Genomic DNA, 7,393 nt, shown 5'->3' with positions numbered 1-7,393 from the left:
GAATCAATCAGAGATGAAGAGTGAAATAAAGTAGATTAGAAACATGTTTGATGCAATGAACAGCAGGCTGGAAGATACAGAGGAATAAATTAGTGACCTAGAATACAAAGTAATGGAAAATAATAAAGCTGAGAAGAAGAGAGAAAGAAGAATTATGCAACGCAAGAATAGACTTAAGGAACTCAATGAATCCATCAAATGTAATAACATTTGTATTATAGGAGCCCAAGAACAAAAAGATAGAGAAAACAGGGCAGAATATATATTTTAGGAAATAATACCTGAAAACTTTCTTATTCTGGGGAAGAAAACAGGCATCCAAATCCAGGAGGCAGAGAAACTCCCATCAAAATCAACAAAAGGAGGCCAACACCAAGACAAATTGAAATTAAATATGTAAAATATAGTGATAAAAAAAAAAAAGTAGAAACAGCAAGACCAAAGAAGTCCTTAGCTTACAAAGAAAAATGCATAAGGCTAGGTGGAGATTTCTCAACAAAATATTGGCAAGCCAGAAGGAGTGGGATGGTACATTCAAAGTGCTGAATGGGAAAAATTTGTAACAAAGAATACCCTATCCAGCAAGGCTATCATTCAGAATAGAAGGAGATAAAGAGTTTCCTAGACAAATAAAAACTAAATGAATTCTTGCCCACTAAATCAGCCCTGCAAGAAATTTATTAAAGGAGACTCTTTGAGTGCAAAGGAGAAACCAATAGTGACAAAGACAAAAAAAGGATCAGAGGAAATCTCCAGAAAAAAAAAAAGACAAAACAAGTAATAAAATGGCAATAAATTCTTATCTACCAATAATTCCTCTGAATTGTAAATGGATTAATAACTCAAAGCAAAAGACATAAGGTGTCAGGATGGATTAAAAAAAAACCAAAAAACAAAAAACAAGACCCATGTATATGCTGGCTACGAGAGACTCATTTTTAACCTAAAGACACCTGCAGATTGAAAGTGAGGGAATGGAGAAATGTTGATCATGCAAATGGATATCAAAAGAATGCTGGAGTAGCAATACTTATATTGGATTAATTAGACATTAAAAGAAAGACTGTAAAAAGAGATAAAGAAGGGCACTATATCATTATAAAGGAGACAATACAACAAGGAGATCTAAGAACTGTAAATATTTATGCACCCAACATGGGAGCACACAAATATGTAAAACAATAACAAACATTAAGTAATTAATCAATAATAATGCAATAATAGTAGGGGACATTAACACCCAATTTATAGGAATGGACAGATCATCTAAACGGCAAATCAACAAGGAAAAATAAATCTTTGAATGACACACTGGAACAGATGGACTTAACAGATATATTCAGAACACTCCATCCTAAAACAACAGGATATACATTCTTTTCAAGTGCATGTGGGACATTCTCCAGAATAGGTCACATATTAGGTTACAAATCAGGCCTCAACAAGCAAAAAATATTGAGAACATACATGCATTTTTTCTGATGACAATGCTATGAAACTAGAAATCAACCACAAGAAAAAGTTTGGAAAGACCACAACTACATGGTTAAACAACATGCTACTAAACAATGAATGGGTGAACCAGGAAATAAAAGAAGAAATTTAAAAATACATGGAAACAAATGAAAATGAATACACAATAGTCTAAAACCATTGTGATGCAGCAAGTGGTCCTAAGAGGGAAGTATATAGCAATACATGCCTACATCAAGAAACAAGAAAAATCTCAAATAAACAATTTAACCTTACACATAAAGCAGCTACAAAAAGAACAGCAAATGAAGCCTAAAGCCAGTAGAAGGGAAATAATAAAGATTAGATCAGAGATAAATGATATAGAAATAAAACAAAAAAAACCAGTAGAACAGATCAATGAAACCAGGAGCTGGTTCTTTGAAAAAATTATAAAATTAATAAACTTCTAGGCAGACTAATCAAAAAGGAAAGGGAAAGTACCCAAACAAATAAAATCACAAATGAGAGAGGAAAAATAAAACCAACACCACAGAAATACAAACAATTATAAGAGAATATAATGAAAAACAATATTACAACAAATTGGACAACCTGGAAAAAATGGACAAAGTCTTAGAAACATATAAACTACAAAATCTAAAACAGGAAGAAATAGAAAACTTGAACAGACCAATAACCAGCAAAGAAATTGAATCAGTATTCAACAAGCTTGCAACAAACACAAGTCCAGGGCCAGACAGTTTCACAGGTGAATTCTACCAACCATTTAAAGAAGAGTTAATACCTATTCTTCTCAAATTACTCCAAAAGATAGAAAAAGAAGGAAAATTTCCAAACTCATTCTATGATGCCAGCATTATCAGCATTATCCTGATACCAAAATCAGATAAAGATTCCACTAAAAAAGAGAACTATAGGCCAATATCTCTGAACATGATGCAAAAATTCTCAGTAAAACACTAGCAAACTGAACCAAATAATACACTAAGAGTCCTTCACCACTATCAAGTGGAATTTATTCTTGAGTCACAAGGGTGGTTCAATATTCACAAATCAATGTGATGCAGCACATTAATCAAAGAAAGGATAAGAACTATATGATCATTTCAATAGATGCAGTAAAAGCATTTGACAAATTACATCATTCATGATAAAACCCCTCAACAAAGTAGGTTTAGAAAGAACCTACCAAACATAATAAAGGTAATATATGAAAATCTCACAATTAGTATCATCCTAAATGGTGAAAAAACTTAAAGCTTTTCCCCTAAAGTCAGGAACAAGACAGGGATGTCCACTCTCACCACTGTTATTTAACATAGTATTTGGAAGTCCTAGCCACAGCAATCAGATAACACACACACACACACACACACACACAAGGCACTAAAATTGGCAAGGAAGAAGTAAAATTTTCTCTATTTACAGATGACATTATATTCTATAGAAAACCCGAAAGACTCCACCAAAAAATTCCTAGAATTGATACATGAATTCAGTAAAGTTGTAGGATAAAAAATGAATGTATAGAAATCTTTTGAATTTCTAAACACCAATAATGAAGCATCAGAAAGAGAAATTAAGGAATCAATCCCATTTAAAATTGCACCAAAAATATAAGATACCTTGGCAGAAACCTAACCAAAGAGGTGAAAGACCTGTACTCTAATAAGTATAAAACACTGATGAAATAAATTGAAGAGGACACAAAAATGAACAGACATTCCAGGCTCATGGATTGGAAGAAGAAATATTGAACACTACATCAAAAACTAATGATGTACTATATGCTGGCTAACTGAACATAATAAAAAAAGAAATAGTGTTATAATGTCTATTATATTATCCAAAGCCATCTAAACATTTAATGCAATCCTAATAAAAATACCTATAGCTTTTTTTCACAGAGCTAAAGAAAATAATTGTAAAATTTGTATGGAACCACAAAGACCCCAAATAGCTAAATCAACCTTGAAAAAGAAAATCAAAGCTGGAAGCATCACAACGGTGGACTTGAAGTTATATTACAAAGCTGTAGTAATCAAAAGAGTATGGTACTGGTACAAAATTAGACACATAGATCAATGGACCAGAATAGAAACCCCAGAAGTGAACCCACAACTAGGGGTGCCTGGGTAGCTCAGTTGGTTGAGCATCTGACTCTTGGATTTGGCTCAGGTCCTGGTCTCATGGCTTGTGAGATTGAGCCCCATGTTGGGCTCCACACTTTGCTTGAATATTCTCTGCCTCTCTCCCCTTCCCTGCTCATGCTTTCTCTCTCTCTCAAATAAATTAAATAAATAAATAAATAAATAATAAATAATAAATCTTTTTTTAAAAAAATAAATGAATCCAGGAATATATGGTCAGTTAATCTTCAACAAAGCAGGAAGGAATATCCAAATAGGAAAAAGTCTCTTTAATAACTGGTGTTAGCCAAACTGGATAGCAACATGCAAAAGAATGAAATTGAAGCACTTCCTTACACCATACACAAAAATGAATTCAAAATGTATTGAAGACCTAAATGTGAGGAATGAAGCCATAAAAACCCTGGAGGAGAAAACAGGCGATAACCTCTTTATCATTGACCATTATAAAGTCTTTCTAGATATGTCTCCTGAGGCTTGGGAAACAAAATAAAAAATAAACTATTGCCACAACATCAAAATAAAAAGCTGCTGCACAGCAAAGGAAACAATCAACAAAACTAAAAGACAACCTATGGAATAGAAGAAGATATTAACAAATGACATATCTGATAAAGGGCTAGTATCCAAAATATATAAAGAACTTCTAAAACTCAATACCTGAAAAAACAAAGAATCTAATTAAATAAAAAATGGGTAGAAGATATGAATAGATATTTTTCTAAAGAGAACATACAGATGGCCAACAGACACATGAAAAGATGCTCAACATCATTGATCATTAGGGAAATACAAATCAAAACTACAATGAAATATCACCTCACACCTGTTAGAATGGCTAAAATCAACAATACAAGAGATAACAAATATTGGTGAGGATGTGGAGAAACGGGGTACACTCTTGCACTGTTTGTGAGAATGCAAACTGGTGCAGCCACTCTGGAAGACAATATGGAGGTTCCTCAAAAAGTCAAAAATAGAACTGTCCTATGATCCTGCAATTGCACTACTAGGTTTTTGCTGAAAGAATAGAAAACTACTAATTAAAAGAGATATGGCCACCCCAGTGTTTATAACAGCATTGTCTATGTTAGCCAAATTATGGAAACAACCCAAGTGTCCATCATCTGATTAATGGATACAGAAGTGTCCATCATCTGATTAATGGATACATTATATATATATGTATATATATACATGTATAGTGGAATATTTCTTAGTCATAAAAATGAAATTTACTCAGTCTAAAAAGAATGAAATCTTGCCATTTGCAATGATAAGGATGGAACTAGAAAATATTATGCTAAGCAAAATAAGTCACTCAGAGAAAGACAAAATACCATATGATTTCACACATATGTTGAATTTAAGAAACAAAACAAATGAGCAAAAGGAAAGAGAGATGCAATTTATGAAAGAGACTCTTAACTGTGGAGAACAAACTGATGGTCACCAGAAGGGAGGTGCATGGGGGGATGGGGTTGAATAGGTGATGGGTTAAATAGGTGGTGAGGATTAAGGAGTTAACTTGTTGTGATGAGCCCTGGGTGTTGTATGGAAGTACTGAATCACTATATTGTACACCTGAAACTAATATTACACTGTATGTTAACTAACTGGTATTTAATAAAAAGGTTAAGAAAAAAAGGAAATTTTTCCTTATATCAGCATGTGAATTGAGTAGTCTGCCAGTGGCACCTGTGTGGAGAAGTCAGCTTTCTAGTCCTCTTGCAACAGAATACTGAGAGCTCTCACCTGTCTGTTATGAAAGAGCTCAACTGTATTGACATTTCACTGGTAATTAGGGTCATGTCCTTTATTCTGTCAACATCATTGTGTATCTGGAAATCTTTCAGTGTTGTATTCAGTGCAGTCCCACTGTTTAGCCACATTCCAGACTGTGGAGTATCAGAATGCTAAGGAGTCATTCATACATTCAAATTAGAAGGCTCCAAGCCAAGGGTGTATATGAAACACAAAAATTTCCTTCAGGTTGAGAGTACTAATGCTCATGGACTATTCTGCTTCCTTGTCAGAAAGCAAAACACCCTTTCCAAGCCCACTTTGTTTCCAGGGGAGACCCTGTGGCCACATTCTGTTCATAAAATGTGAGCACAAGTCACGTACGCTTTTTCCATTCTGGCTATGAAATAACCCACATAACCATCTTTTCTCTCCATCTCTCAAGTATAGAGTTGTAAGCAAAGTCAAATTTCTGATGTAGTGGAGCCACAGGATGGAAGGAACTCAAATGAATGGTTTAGCTGCTTGAAAAAGAGGTCTAGGGAAGCCTCCTAACAAGTAACATCATCTAAAGAAGCTGTGGTATGTGTACACACACACACGAATATTACTCAGCCATCAAAAAAATGAAATCTTATCATTTGCAACAATGTGGATGGAACTAGAGGGTATTATGCTAAGTGAAATAAGTCAATCAGAGAAAGACAATTATCATATGATTTCACTCATATGTGGAATTTAAGAAAGAGAACAGATGAACATAGGGGAAGGGAGGGAAAAAATACGACAAAATCAGAGAGGGAGACAAACCATAACAGACTTAACTATAGGAAACAAACTGAGGGTTGCTGGAGGGGAGGTGGGTGGGGAGATGGGGTAACTGGGTGATGCACATTAAGGAGGGGACTTCTTGTAATGAGCAGTGAGTGTTATATGCAACTGGTGAATCATTAAACTCTACCTCTGAAACGAATAATACACTATATGTTAATTAATTGATTTTAAATAAAATTGAAAAAAGAAGCATCCTCATGGGTCTTTATATAAGCTAAAATAAAGTTGTTTTTTTTTTTTTTTTACTAAGGCTTTGAGATTCAGAAGTTGATTATTAAAGCAGTTGGCTTTACTCTAATACATATCCCTATGAGTCAAATGAAGTTAAAAGAGTGAGGTGGTCTACCTTTACTCATTTATCATATATTGTTGTGAAGAACTAAATTAGGACCATGATAATTACTGTCATTTTAAAATAAAAGAACAAAAAAAAAAAATCAAAGAACAAAAGTTGGAAGATGGTGATAGAGTAGCAGGACCCCAGGCTCATCTTGTCCCATGAGTACAACTAGGTAACTATCAAATCATCCTAAATACTCCAGAAATTGACCTGAAGACTGACAGAACAAACCCCTTAACTTAAGTTAGAGAAGAGGCCACATTGAAGAAGGTAGGAAGTACAGAGATGTGGATTGGGAGAGAAATGGATCATGGCCACTGGGGTAGGGAAGGAGCCACAGTTGTGGAGAAGGGCTAGAGACAGACTAGCACATAGGGTAGCTCACAGGGAAAACAAATCCCCATAGCAATTGGCTTGGAAAGCAAGAAGAGCCAAATTTCATTGAGTTCTGGCAACCAGCAAGGCTTAAAACCAGTTTTAAATGCCAGCAGACTTAGCTGCAATAGAGCCTGGAGGGCATTGTGCTGCTCTTGGAGAAGGCAGGCAAACAACCCACAGACATGCAGCATGGAAACAGTGATCTGAAGAGGGCCTGGGGAACACAGCAAGGAGGTTATTCACTTATCTTGGAATGCATTCCAGAGAGGCAGCATTCATGGAGAGACCCCTCCAGGAACAAAGGAACTGGTCAGTGCTGTTTCCCACCCCTGCCCCTCAGCATAGAACAGGGCCACCTGTGGGAACCAGTTCAGCACTGACACTTGCTACCTAACTTGCTCACACCAAGTTTTGCCCACCCACGCTGTGGTGGATCTGCCCTTCCAATTCATGTTTGCTTCAGTCCCAGTAT

This window comes from Mirounga leonina, unplaced genomic scaffold (genome assembly GCF_011800145.1).
Source record: "Mirounga leonina isolate KUSES-001 unplaced genomic scaffold, KU_Mleo_1.0 Mir_101529, whole genome shotgun sequence".
NCBI lineage: Eukaryota > Metazoa > Chordata > Mammalia > Carnivora > Phocidae > Mirounga > Mirounga leonina.
This window is presented reverse-complemented; position numbering follows the sequence as displayed.